Source organism: Vombatus ursinus, unplaced genomic scaffold (genome assembly GCF_900497805.2).
Source record: "Vombatus ursinus unplaced genomic scaffold, bare-nosed wombat genome assembly UNPS02001419.1, whole genome shotgun sequence".
In the NCBI taxonomy this organism is placed as follows: Eukaryota; Metazoa; Chordata; class Mammalia; order Diprotodontia; family Vombatidae; genus Vombatus; species Vombatus ursinus.
The window spans coordinates 31,275,612-31,290,850 of record NW_020941197.1 but is presented as its reverse complement, the minus strand read 5'-3'; the positions used below and the strand labels follow the sequence as shown (position 1 = coordinate 31,290,850).

Sequence of the window (15,239 nt, the reverse complement as noted above, 5' to 3'; positions counted from 1 at the left end):
ATTTAGTATGGAAAAGGCCAATGTATAGAATTTCCTTAAAGTTACACATCTTTTAGGGGTTTTTTTTGGTGGGAGGGAATTTGTGAAATTTACATAATAGAAATATTGAACAATAGATAGACTAATATCGTGGAAGTACTTAGAATCCAAAGACATTCAAGAGGATACAGAAGATTATAATAAAATAAGGCCAAAGTAAAAGTTGAATAATAATCTATGATAGAAGTTAGGAAACCTTGTATTCATTATGTTGTTGTGATTCTTCATACCTGTCCTGTTACTTTAAATGAATCTTAGCTTTAATAAAATAAGAAGTTTAGCAAATAAATGTATTTTTTTATTTAATTTTTATTTCACTTTTCCTCAATTACATATAAACAAAAAAAGTTAACTTTTTTTTTAAATTTTGAGTTTTAAATTCTCTTCTTCCCTTCCTCTCCTTCTTGGGAAGGCAAGAAATTTGATACAGATTATGCATGTATAGTGATGCAAAACATTTCCATAGCCATGTTGCAAAAGGAAACAGATCGAAAAAACTAAATGTGAATTCTTTCAAGAAAAGAATCATATAAACTGTCATGTAAAAGTAACAATATTGATAAATCATGCTTTGGGGTTTTTTGGTGCTGTTGCTTTTCTGACATTTCTTTTTGGTAAATATTTTTATGCTGTTTGCTGCATTTTCTCTTGTTTTTCTAGTCAGAGATTTTAGTGGCAAAAGTTGGGGTTTACACAGCACTATAGATGGTGGCTACATCTTCTGTAGACAACAATTTGGGAAAAACTTTCTGGGAAATTGACTTTATCTCTACCGTATCTGGACTGCTGTATACTGCATTTTATTTTCTTAGCCATAGCTCAAGAAGGATAAGCATGAAGAACACCTTGGACAACAGGGACAGGCACTGAGAGTATCTCTAGTTGATACAGCTGATCAAGGCTCCCTCGCGAGTTACACATTGTGATTTGTCAGCCAAGCATCCAAATGCCCCTCCTTAATCCTTTTCAATCTTTTTTCAGGACTCTTTGCTCTTTTGGAAGTTAGCAGCAACCTCAGTTGCCTAATAAAATGGTCAGTTATTTGTTCTTCATCCTTACCCTTCTTTACTTTTATCTTTTAGTGATCTAAACTTCCTTGACTTAAATTTTCATCTCTATTGTGGATAACTTTGTGCATTTGTACTGGTTGTCCATCATACCTGGACTACTAAGGCCCCTCACCTCCTCCTCTTAGTTTCCCTGGCTTCCTTCAAGACCCAGATCAAATCCTATCTTCTTCAAAAGGTCTTTCCTGCCCCTACCCCTAGCTGCTAGTACCCCCCCCCGATACTGTCTTCCATCTACTCCGTATACGTCTTGTTTATATGTTGTTTTCACCATTAGAATGTAAGCTCCTTGAAGGCAGAGTCCTGTTTTTGCCTTTAAAATATATCTCCAGTGTTTAGCACAGTGTTATTGTTGTTCAGTCATTTTAGTCATGTCCAACTCTTCATGACCTTATTCAGAGTTTTCTTGGCAGAGAGAGTGGAGTGGTTTGCCATTTCCTTCTCCAGCTCATTTTACAAATGAGGAAACTGAGGCAAACAGACTTAAGTGACTTACCCAGGGTCACACAGCTAGTAAGTGTCTGAGGGCAGATTTAAACCCAGGAACATGAGTCTTCCTGACTCCAGGCCCAGCACTCTGCCCACTGTGCCACCTAGCTACCCAGACATAATGCAGCTTTTCTGTCAAATTGTAAACTCATTGAGGGCATAAATTGTGCCATTTTTCATCTTTGCATGCCAAAGACCTACCTCAGCATCCTGCACATTGTTAGTAATAGAGCCTGGACCTGTGATTTCAATGGTATATAGAATTCTTAAGTGAGTAAACTCCCAATGTAAGTCAGTAGCTTCTGGACTTAGGAAATTGCCTAGAGCTGTAGGAGGTTAACACAGGGTCACACAGTAAATATTAGAAGTGAGACTGGAACCCAGGTCTTTCTGGCTTCAAATCCAGTGCTCCATACATTATGCCATGCTGTCTCTTCTGCACACAGATAGCACTTAAATGTTGGTTAAATTGTTGTTTAATCAGAGAATCTTTTCAGGTTAATACTGGCACTTCTTTGGTTCCGTGAGACCTCTTCCTCTATGGACAAATTTGGCCTTGCTCCTGCTACTCTTACCCCCTCCCAGTCAGAGAAAAGATTTCCACATAATACTTTGCTTTAGTAACACACTGTCTCCTTTGATGACAGGTCTGGACAACTTGAAACACAATGTTCTCTTATGAGCAACATAAGAGTACACAAGCTGAACAACATTTCATGGTATGCCATTTGAAAACAAATCTTAATGCAAGTTTTCCACTATTCACAATGAATAGTACTAGGAAAGGGGGGGGGGGCTGACAGCCTGATGTTTATAATTGTGAAATGGAAGATGTTTTTTCTGATAAATAAAATTTAGCCATGATGGGGGAGGGCGGAGCAGATGTTTGGAGAGGGGTAAGAGCTGGTAAGCAACCATGGTCCCTGAAATCATCCTAGACCCTAATTTAGAAGCTAGGAATAATTTAAATCAATAAGAATTAAGCTTTTTAGGATGTGGTCAATTCCTGTGATCTTAATAGTGTATTCACACTCTATAGCTTGTTCTTTGAACATTTGAAGTCAAACTATCAAACCCCCTAGGCTTTTAACCACTTTTTGTTGCTCTGGTCAACTCTAGAGTGCTGACTATCCGATTGACCACTAGATGGTGTTTATACTAAAATTATATCATTAATCCTTTTAAATACTTTTTTTAAATTAAAAAATTTTTAAGTGCTTTTAAAGTGTGAAAATTTTTAATAATGGCAATATTGTTCAATGAAAAACTATGAATCACTTAGCTATTCTTAGCAATACAATGATCCAAGACAATCCCAAAAGACTAATGATGAAGTATCCTATCTGCCTCCAGAGAGAAAACTGATATTGATGGAATACAGACTGAAGCATGCTATTTTTCACTTGCCTTCTTTTTCTTTTATTTGAATCTTCTTGTACAAAATGACTAATATGGGAATGTTTTACATAATTGCGCATGTATAATCTGTATCTGATTGCTTACTCTCTCAGAGACGGGGGCGGGGAAGGAAGGAGGAAGGAATATAATTTGAGGACTCAAAACTTTAAATAAAATGTTTAAAATTGGAGGGAAATTGTGAAAAATTTAAAATTAAAAACATTTAAATTTTTAAAAATTGTGTTTTTTAAATATTGTGTTTTAACTATCTGAGTCTTCCCTCTCTCCAACATGAGGAATCTCAGAGCGAAACCTTGCTCTGTTCACCAGAGTAGGCTGTCTTTAGAAAACATGAAACTATTTTTGGGTGAACATTCTACTGAAAAAAAAATGAGAAAGTTAGTATTGTAGAATTCAATTCAATTTAATAAACATTTATGTGCCAGGCACTGTGCCAAGTGTTAGGTAGAGAAAAAGAGGCAAAAGCCATTCTCCGTCCACACTGGGCTTTGTATCAAAACACTTGGATTTACATGTATATACCTATTTGTGTCCAATGGTAGCCATCTCTAGGGTAGAGGAGTGGGGGGAGGGAAGAAAAAAAGAGGACAAAAAGAAATACACATGATAACTTTGTTGTATGTTTGGAGGGAATAGCAAGTTGTGCATGGTAGATTTGCAATTTTATATGCAATAATCTTTCTTAGTATACTGTTGCAGAAATGTTTGTTTTGTTCAGTGAATTGCAAATAAAATTAATGTTTAAAAAGTTTTAAAAAGACCTGGGTTAGAGTCTCAGCTCTGCTGCCTTCTAGCCGGGACAGATCTTTGAGCCTGAAATCCCTCAGAATGGGTGCTAATTGTTGCACTATGTACCCCTTCAGAGTCTGGTAGGAGAAGTGCTATACATAGGTAGCCCATATGAGCTCCTTGAGGGAATAGACTGGGCTTTGTTTTGGGGTGTTTTTTTGGCCTTTCTTTGTAACCCCAGAGTTTAACACAGTGCCCAGAACAGAGCAGGCACTCAATATATAAAAACTTGTTGACTTGACGATCTAATCTAGTTGCTCGAACAAGGTCAGATGCTCTTAAGAAGCTATGAGGGAAATTTTACATCTCCCCATCTCTGGACCTACAATCTTTATTGCTGGCCTCCACGCGCGTACACATGGAAGGGCATAAGACCAGCATGGAGGGAAGTCATAGGTTTTTGAATCAACACACATGACTTATGCTACTGATGTGGACCATCTTAACTGCATCCAAGGATCCTGACTACAATCCATTTTCTATGTTTTTTCGTGCTATTTGACCCTAGGCCTTGGATCCAACTCTAGCTTTTTGACTCAGAATCTACTGTCAGACCATGCCTTCCTGTTTTGTCTGACCTGGGTAATGTTTGCCTTGTCTGTTTGGGGGGAATCTGTTTCCTGCCTGTCCCCTCTGGACCGAGTGTATTTACATGCCTCTCCCTAGAATAGCTGATCACCTGGCAATGACCCCTTGCTTGGCTCAACTTGACTCCTGGTTGTGGCTCCACCCCCAAATCCCTTCAGTCCTGTATTATCCTGCAGCTACTTGTGACCCAGTATTGGCACAGTGAAATATCTGCTAAGCAAACACAACTCTGCTCATATGTGAGTCTACCATAACTTCTAGACTTTCCCTAGCACTTATCTGATATGTTCTCAGAAAGAAAAAAAAAGTCACTCTCCATATAAGGGCTTTGGGAGAGTTTCTGCCTTTGGAATCTTGTCCTCTGATATGCTCTACCACTCCTTGATTTTTTTAAACATCATCCTGAAGGAAACTTCTAGATTCTCACCAGAATTTTTCCTTAAAGTAGCTGGTAGCTTCTCGTTCAGTCATTTTCAGTTTTAACCAACTCTTCGTGATCGATTCCTTTGGGATTTTCTTGGCAAAGCTACTGAAGGGTTTGCCATTTCCTTCTCCAGCTCATATTACAGGTGAGAAAACTGAGGCAAACAGGTTTAAGTGATTTGCCCAGAATCATTATGCTATCTAGCATTTACACAGTGCTTTATGGTTTGCAAAGCACTTTACCTGTTATGTCATTTGAACATCACAACAAACCTGTGAGATTAGGTGTCATTATTATTCCTATTTTCAAGATGAGGAAGGAAACTGAGTCAACAGAGGTTAAGTAACTAGCCCAAGGTCATGCATCTAGTAAATGTCTGAGGCAGGATTCAAACTCAGGTTGGCCTTACTCTATCTAGCTGCCTGAAAAGGAAGTGACTAAATTGTTTCTTTCTACCCTTTGACAAAGCAATCTCATTACTGGACATATGCCAAAGGAAGTCAAAGACAGCAAAAAAGGTCCAATATATACCAAAATATATATAGTAGCACTTTTTGTGGTTGTAAATAAGTAGAAACAAAATTGGTGTCTATACATTAAGAAATGACTAAAAAAAACCACCCTGTTAAATACAAATGTAATGAAATAGTTTTGAAGCAAGATACAATAGAATGAAGAATTAAAGGAAACGCAGAAAGAATTTTTAAATTGAATCTCCCTGGAATAAACAGAACCAGGAGAAATGAACTCTGAGGAATGGGAAAGGCAATGTAAGTCCAAAAGGAAAGGTAATAAAATATGTCTCCTCCCTCCTGGCATGGAGGTGGGGGACTTCCAGGGAAGAATATTGTATACTTTGTCAGGCATAATTTCTTCATCATATTTCTTTGCAAATTGTTTTCCTTAGTCCAAAAGTGTCCTAGAGAAGTGACTAGACAGCAAGTTACAGCAATGAAAAAAGCCTGAAGGCTTTTAGACAACTTGTTATTAAGTTGTGTCTAACTCTTTGTGACCCCCTTTGGGGTATCCTTGGCAAAGATACTGAAGTGGTTTGCCATTTCCTTCTCCAGTTCATTTTACAGATGAGAAAACTGAGGCAAGCAGGGTTAGGTGACTTGCCCAGAGTCACCCTACTAGTGTCTGGATTTGAACTCAGGTCTTCCTGACTCCAGATCTAGCACTCTATCCACTGTGCCACCTAGCTGCCATCACTTCCTCAACTCCAGACAATCAACGAAACAATAAACCAAGCCCTGATTTGTAGTATTTGCCAAGAGGTGTAAATGTTCACATTGAATTGAGCATTGAGCCATGGGAGCTGGTTAGGGCTGGTTCCAGCACTCCCCTGATTATGTAGAAGCAGGGTTAGAATTTTCTATTTAGTCCCAAAGGGCACAAGCTAGAAGTAACTAGGTGAAAGTTGCAGAGAGATAGATTTCAGTTTAATGTTAGGAAAAACTTACTTCTTCACATGTAGTTGGGTCTTACCTCTCTGCTCTCTACAGAGGACCGTGATGGCAGCAGGTTGGGTACATTGTCACCATATCAGTTGTTTTTGCTTAACTGTTCCAAGGGAGCTTTCAGTTTGGGAGTAGGAAGGGAACCACTTCAAGAAATGACTGTTAACGTCAAAATAAAAGACAGCAATAAAACTTATTTAAATGACGATTTAATGGGGGAGGGGGAACCCTAACAGGAAGTTGTCAACCCAAGGTTGGGTGGCCATTTGTCAGGTATACCATCGTGTAGCAGGAATCCTTGTTCAGATACTGTTTGGATTAGATGGTTCCTGACATCCTTTTCAATGCTGAAATTTTGTGACCCTGAGGCCTCCAGATCCGGTCCTCGAGAAGGGATTGGGGTTGAGCCACACCCTCTGGAGCCAACAGTGATGCCAAAGAAGAGACGGAGTGTTGAGGCCGTGCCTTCAGAGCCAGTGGTGGCCCCGCCTACCTGGGCACTAGTGGTGAGCAAGCCTGAGGCATTTGGCTGGTTTTATTTTATTTTGAATTTTCTTTTTTTATCATGAACACAACAAACATCAACAAACATTCATATTTTAATATACAAAGGACAAAAAAAGAGGACTGTATATGGAACTTGAACCTCTGTCACACAGGGTTTTTTTTAGAGTGTGTATTAAATTTAACATAATAGTAGCAAAACTGCCCTACTTGTTTATGTCCCCTTCTGAACTTTCTTCTGCTCTGCTCTCAATTTCTTTAATATTCCATGGACATTCTTATCTCTCTTCTTTTTCATCTCTATTACTACTCATCAACTACCCCTTCAAACAGAAACCCTCTTGTGGCCTGCAAGTTTCTCCCCATTTTAGTCTATCCTTCACACAGCCTTTAAAATAATTTTTTTTTCCCTAAAGAACAGGTCTGACCATGTTGATCCCCTACTTAATAAATCCCCAAAGCTCCCTATTGCCTTTAGAATCAAATATAAACACCTCCAGTTTTTAAAGCCCTTTGCAACCTGACCCCAACCTACCTTTCCATCCTTGTTATATATTACTCCCCTCACTTTGAAGTCTAGCAAAACTAACCTTTCTTATACATCTCTTTCTTATACATCTCACTCCACCTCTTATCTCCATGACTTTGAACTGACTATCCTCTGTTTCTGAATTACTTTGTGTCCTCACCTCACCTTGTGTGTTAGAATCTCTTGTTTCTCTCAAAAAATTTAATCTCAAATTTCACTTTCGATATGAGACCTTTGGGCAGTTAGGTGGCATAGTGGATGGAGCACTGGGCCTGGAGTCAAGAAGACTCCTCTTCCCAACTTCAGATCTGGCCTCAGACACTTACTAGCTCTGTGACCCTGGACAAGTCACTTAAACCTGTTTGCCTCAGTTTCCTCATCTGTAAAATGAGCTGGAGAAGGAAATGGCAAACCACTCCAGTATCTTTGCCAAGAAAACCCCAAATGGGATCACAAGTGGACTAGACTGAGCAACACTAACCACAGAATATTTGTTTGTTGACTACCCCAATGGAACATAAACTCCTTGAGAAAAGGGGCTGTTTCATTTTTGTCTTTTATCCCTGGTACTTTACACAGTAGTAAACATTTAATAAATATTTTATTTTTTTAAGTGTGTAGTAAAGAAAAACAACTCAGTACATTGGCCATGTCTGAAAAAGTATGTCTCATTCTGTACCCTTAGTCTTTGACCTCTCTGTCAAGAGAGGCATGCTTCATTGTCAGTCTTCTGAAGTCCTGATTGCTCACTGCATTGATCAGAATTCTAATGTCATTCAGAACTGTTTCTCTTTATATTATTGTGGCTATCATGTAAATTATCCTCCTGCTTCAGCTAACTTCACTTTGCATTAGTTCATTCAAGTCCTTTCAGACTTCTGTGAACTCATTATATATGTCATTTTTTATAGCACAATACTATTCCATGATATTCATATACCAGAGTTTGTTCAGCCATCTCTGGTCAATAGGTACTGATTTCGTCTCCAGTTCTTTGCTATGACCAAAAATAATATTATACATATTTTTGTGAGTCTTATCCCTCTATCTTTTGTATCTTTGATACATATACTAGTGTTATTTCTCGGTCAGAGGGTATGTTATTTTAATGACTTTGGGGGATATAGTTCCAAGTTGCTTTCTAGAATGGCTGGACCAGTTCAGCTCTACCAAAAGTACATTGGTTATCACCTGTCTTCTAATAGTCCCTTCAACAATTACCACTTTCCCCTTTCATCATCATTATCAATTTGATGGTTGTGAGGCTAAGTTTCAGAGTTTTAAAATTTTGCATTTCTCTTATTATTAGTGATTTGGAACACTTTTTTCATATAATTTTTGATGGGTTGAATTGTCTTATTGGAAAACTTCCTGTTTGTGCCTTTGACCATTTATCTATTGGAGAGTGGCTCTTGTTCTTACATATTTGTATCAATTCCTTATGTATTTTGGATATTAGACTTGCACCAAAGAAATTTGCTGTGAAGATTTTTCCTCAGTTAGTTCTTCCATCTGATTCTAACTATACTGGTTTTACTTCAATTTTATGTAACCAAGATAGAAAAATTTGAAATGCTTCATGAATTTGCCTCATCCTTGCCCAGGGGCCATGCTAATCTTCTTCATTTCAAGTTTAGTATATTTATTACCAAAGCAAGCAAGGCTTGCTTCATGGAAAAAGGGTGGAATAACTACAGACTTAATCTGTGGGAAAAAGTTTCTAAGCAAAGAGGTCTCTAAACCCAGAGAGGAGCTGGGTCTTTGGGTACCAGACTTGTCACGATGTGTTGGAAAGAACATTAAATTTAGCATCAGACAGCCTAGGTTGGAATCCCAGCTCTGTCACTTCCTAACTCTCACTCTCTTCTGACTCTTCACCCCTCCTTAGGGTTGTGCTATCATTCCCTTCAGCCTCAGTTAATTCTTTCAATCCCAGGCTGCCTTGTGATATGGCAGCAATTCTCATATCACTGATGGGGAGGTTGTTGATGACTCAATGTCAGCTATCCAAACAGTATTTTTATGAGTGCTATACCTTATGTGACAGGGGCAATTTTTAGTTGGCCTTCAAAGCTGGCCAATTCTGAAAACCAAAGGGCAGATAATTACCGACAGATGGCCTTTGATATTGACAGCATGGAATATGAAATCTCTGGGGTGCGGGGAGGGCAGTGCTATTAAAAATGAAATACTCCTTTACTTTTTTTATACAAATGGAGTTGAGACATTGAATATGTTCTTCCTCATCAGTGAAAACATAACAATATAGTTCTTGAAGTTCATGTGAAATTCAGTCTTCTAAACCCTACTATCTCTCCTTGATGGTATGTTTGCTATATCAGGAGATAATATGATTTAGAGCTGAAAGTGCTTCTAGAGACCATCTATTCCAACCTCCTTAGAGTCTGGTTTTGCTTGTAACACTTTCATTTTCTGAAGACATATTTAGTTCTGTTCTGTAATGTTATATTTCATAGAATCATAGAATTACTGTATCTTGTTTCTAAGGCAAGGTTCTTAACCTGAGATCCATGAACTTGTTCTTTAAAATTTTTTGATAACTAATTATGTTATTCAGATTTACTTTGTAATCTTGTATACTTTTTTATGCATTTGAAAATATTATTCTATGTATATTTATAACCTATATCAGATTGCACACCATCTTGGGGAGGGAGGTGGGGAGGGAGGAGGAGAAAAATGTAAAACTCAAAAGCTTATGGAAGTGATTGTTGATAAATCAAAATAAATTAATAAAAAAAGTATATAAAATATTATTCTAAGAAGGGGTTCATATATTTCACCAGATGCAAAGGGATCCATAACAAAAAAAGGTCAAGAATCCCTTTTCTAGAGCAGCTAGGAGGGTCGGTGGATGGAGCCCTGGGCTTGGAGTCAGGAGGACCTGTGTTCAAACCTGGTCTCAGACACTTACTAGCTAGATAACCCTGGGCAAGTCATTTAACCCTGTTGGCCTCAGTTTCCTCAGCTGTAAAATGGGGATAATGATAGCACCTACCTCCCAGGGTAATTGTGAGGATCAAATGAGATAATATTTGTTAAGTGCTTAGTGTAGTGCCTGGCACATAGTTGGTCCTTACTAAATGCTTGTTTCCTTCTTTCCTTCCATTTAATACAAATGCCAGAATTCTCTTTTAAAGATTCTTCGCAGATCATTGAATCATCGAATTCAAGCCAAAGGGACCTCAGAAGCCTTTTGTCCAGTTGTCTCACTTTACAGAGTCAGGAAACTGAGGCTCAGGAAAGTTAAATTACTTGCCTGAAGTCACACAGGTAGTTATACAGGTAATACAGGTAGTTGGGTTTGATCCTAAGTCTTCTGACTCCACAGTTCTTTCCACTGTATGTTGTTGTCTCCAGCCCCAGCTTAAGACATTTGTAGCAAACAGAAGCCTACCGTATTGTTAAGCATTTCGTGTCATTGTTGGACAGTTCTAATTGTTAGAAAACTTACTTAACATTGAACTGAACTCTTCTTTCCTAGAATATCTAATTCTGCCTTCTGTCCCAACACAGAATAAGTCTTCACCTTCTTCCACTTGGAAAGTCCCTTAAATATTTGAAGTTTCATTGTCATGACTCCTCTCCCACTGCCTTCCCATATGTCTTCTCCAAGCTAAACATTCTCAGTTCCTTCATTTGTTCTTTATACATCATACCTTCCGGGCCCTTAGTGATTTTGGTCACTCTCCTCTAAACATGCTGCACTTTGCCAACGTCCTTCCTAAAACATGGCACCAAGAATTGAGCACAAGACTCCAAATATCATGTGACCAGGGTGGAATATAGAGAGACTCCGGCATTCCCTGAGCTGGACCCAGTTACTTGTATCAAAGTTGTATTTACTCAGCCATTGATCCTCCCTTGCTTATTTGTACTCTTTTTCAGCATTATTGCAAAAAATAATGTATGGGAACATGTTTGGGAAATGGAGGGGGTGTGTGTGTGTGTGTGTGTGTGTGTGTGTGTGTGTGTTTTGATTAATGGAGTTTCCAGTTAACTGAAGATTAACCCATTTGTATAACACAATTATCCAAGACTAGGGAACTCTTGTATCTGATGTAGGGACCTGCTTCTTGATATCTATTTCAGTTCTGCACAGTTATATTTGTTGATCTCTTAATCACGTAGTTCCTTAAATACCCTTGATCAGCTACAAATCTTCAGTCTGGTAGACAAGCCGTCAATCACAGTGTCATCATGCATTGAAAGAGGCCCCATAAAAAGACAAAGTCCAAATCATGACTGATGATTTAGGCTGAGCACAGTAAGTCTAGAAAGAAAAGTAAAATCTTCCCTTCAGACTTCTCACAGGTAGAAAGCAGAAGGCAGGAGGGACACAGGCCTCTCCCACCCCCAGCTGCTCCCAGGAATAGGCCTCAAGCAGCTGTTGCCAGGCCAGCCCCTGGCTCATCCTCCCTAGGGGAGCAGGGGACCATCTGTTCTGGGACAGACCACAAACCATCCCTTCTGCCTTGCTCTTCCAGTCCCCCTACTCTCCCCCCTTCCCCAACCACTCTGTATGAAGAAAGTTGTATTAATGATGGCCCATTGTGTTGTAGTAGTGTGATGTAGGGATGTGGAAAGAGCACTGGGTTTGATTCAAGTGACTGGAGTTTCATTTTCTACTCTAGCAATTACCAAGTAGGTGACCATGGACAAATCAGCTCACCTTTGTAAGCCTCACTTTCCTCCATCATTAAATGGAGAAGATAGGCATCATAGGATTAGAGCCAGAAGAGACCTTGGAGATCAGCTAATCCATACCCTTCATTTCATTTTTTAAGCCAGACTACTCATTGTATTTTCCTCTAAGGGGTTTAGGCATCTTAATGGTCAGACAGCTCTTCATGTGGATTTTGGACAGAGCCTGGGGGCAGAACTAAGCTTTTGGTGCCTCACAGGGTCATTTATTAAGCTCCTACTAGGTGGCAGGAGCTGTGCAAAGGATCAGTGCCTCACCACCTTGCTGTGGATTGCACAATTCACACAGTATCGCAGTCTTGTCTATAACTTGGGCAGTCCATAGGAGTCCAAGATTCTGGCTTCCCTTAACTGCCAGGTGGCTTCCATGATGTTGCAGATGCCAACTTTCTTGATGGGCATGTGGCAGGTGGGTACAGGTGGTGTGCCAGCTGGGCTGTATGCCCAGTGTTTCTTCAATTGTTGGTCATCATGTGGTCAAGGATCCAGAAGATGGACCTCCTCACTTTATAGAAAAGGAAACTGAGACCAGAGAGAGATGATGCCTTGCTCAAGGTCTCTCAAGTAATGTAACAGAGCCAAAGTCTGAACCCGGCCCTCTGACTCAGAATCTAGTATGTTTTTCATTACAATGTCTCCCCAGTGCTCATTCAATGGGTCGTTGTAAGGAAAGTATTTTGAAAAACATCTAAATGCATCTAGGTGGCATAGCAGATAGAGTGTTGGTCCCAGTTTGGGAAGACTTGAGTTCAAATCTCACTTCAGATACTTATTAGTTGTGTGATTCTTGGCAAGTCATTCCTGTGTACCTCAGTTTTCTCTTTTGTAAAATAGAACTTGCCCCCACAGAGTTGTTTTGAAAAATCAAATGAGACAACATGTGAAAAGCTTCAAAACCCCTAAGGGGCTATATAAGAGCTAGCTATAATTATTGTGCTACAGATCTGCAAAGTGCTGTGGGATTATTAATATTTTTCCCTCTATAAGAAATTGTCCTATCTTGCCTCAATGGCTAATCTAGCTTCAAGGGCTAGGGTTGCTGATTAGGCTTTAAATTAGCTGAAAGAGGAGTAAGAAAAAACTAGCTCATGGCAATTTTAAGATAGCATATTGCAGTGTCGGGGAGTGTGGATGCTGAATTTGGAGTCAGAGGACCTGGGTTCTAATTCTGAATCTGCTACTTACACTGAACTGTGTGACCCTGGGGAAATCTCTTAACCTCTTTTGGTTTCCTTGCTACAAAGTGGTTCCTGACAACTCTAAATTCACAGTCTTATGATCCTATGAAAATGAGTATAGACTTGTCAAAATGGGGAGGAACCCAGTGCCTCCTTGAATTTCTGTCTTTGTACTAAAAGAAAGAGCAAAAAAAAAAAAAAGCAAAAAAAGACAGAAGCAAAATCTTTAAAGGGACATTAGATACCACATACTTTTGTTACATGTCCAGCTCACCCTGACTGGATAAAACAAAGCTAACAGACTACAGAGACCCCATATTTTGTTCAGCTGGGAGCTGTATTTGCATTTTTTTGTTTTTGCTTTTTTTAGTTTAGAGAAAGACCAGAGAGACTGAGAAAGGCAGCTCTCCAGCAGTGTTCAGAGGGAGAGTTCAGGAAGGATATGCAATTACCAGCTGGGGACAGCTAGGTGGAAAGAGTGCCAGGCTTGGAGTCAGGAATTTGAGTTCAAATACAGCTTCAGACACTTACTAGCTGTGTGACCCTGGGCAAGTCACGAAGAGTCAGACACAATTGAAATGATGAACAACAATAATATCACAGGCTTGTTGTGAGGATCAAATGACATAACAGGTAAAGAACTTAGTAAACCTTAAATCACTACATAAATGCTAGATATAATAATTACTATCAAGTTATTAATTTCTTTCCTCATTCTAAATTGAAATCCAAAATGGTTGAACCACTTTATAGCTCCACCAATACATCATTGTTCTTACCATTCAATTTTCCTTCTCACACAACTGTTCCCAGGTTGTCATCTTTGCCAGTCTACAATCTATGATCTTTCTTTTTTTATTTTTAGGCAATTGGGGTTAAATGACTTGCCCAGGGTCACACAGCTAGTAAGTCAGTCTATGATCTTTCAAGACCACTGTTAGTGGCTCATCAATCACACCTGTGAACCTGGTGACTTCAACTTGTCAAGGGCTAATTCCACACTTACCTTGACTTCCAACCTGCCATTTTTCTTTTGTCCTTTCCAGCCTGAAGATCATTCTCCTTGACAGAGAAAACAGAAACAACCTAAGAGTTGGGAAATTCCACCTTTCCTCCATCACCTACTATTATCCCATCCACCCCTAGAAGTGCTGCTCTCCTGGCTTTGATCCTCTCTGCTTCCCCAATATAGTATTTTTAAATACCCTTTTTGTTGTCCTTTGTTTTACCTATCAGCCTCAGTTCATTCTGAGCATTAACACTCCTAACCCTTTTCTCATGGGACAATGCAACATTTCTATACTGACTCACCATGACTTGCTCTTCTTACTTCCATCTTCTGTGTATAACCGTTTAAAATCTAAGTTGGTTCCCAAGTTACCTGTGTAGTCACATTGGTCTCTTTAAACAACTCCCCCTTTTCTTTCTCATTTCAATTACTTTTCTTTATTCTTTGGAATTTAATTCTTCAGAACTTCCTATCCCCTCCTAGGCTAACCTCCCTTTCAATCCATGGGATTCCAGCTATCTTTTCTCTAATCCATTCAAAATCAGTCTGCCCTAAATCTGATCTCCATGTCAGACTATGCCCAGCCTTCCTCTCCTCTATCACAAATTGTAATATGGTTTGGGTACTTCATCCTAAGGGTCCCATCATTTGTACTTAAGTAGCCAGTTTTCTTGAACTAGAGGTTCTTTTAGGTGGGCCTTCTTTGTCCTAAAATTTACTGCCACGTGAGTATCTGTCATTTCCTGTGCCTGAACCATTTGAGAAAGCAACACATCAACCCTTCATTATGGATGAGGTCCCAGCTAGGTGGGGACTAGGTAGTCAACCAATCAATTAAAAGCATTTAATAAAAAACTTGAAGAGCCTCTTCTGTCTACCTTATATCTATAATAATGTCACTGCATCAGAGATGAGTGATTACATGGGTATAAGGACTCCCTTCTCTGATATGGAAAATGAGAACCCATCTATAACTTAAGTGAATGTGTTAAAGAATTTCTAAGAGGTTAAATGACTGG

General features: G+C 39.2%; 1 pseudogene; it reads right to left on the bottom strand.

Moving 5' to 3' along the window:
• Nucleotides 1-8,869: 8,869 nt before the first annotated feature.
• Nucleotides 8,870-8,965, bottom strand: LOC114047888 (annotated as a pseudogene).
• Between the last annotated feature and the right edge of the window lie 6,274 nt (nucleotides 8,966-15,239).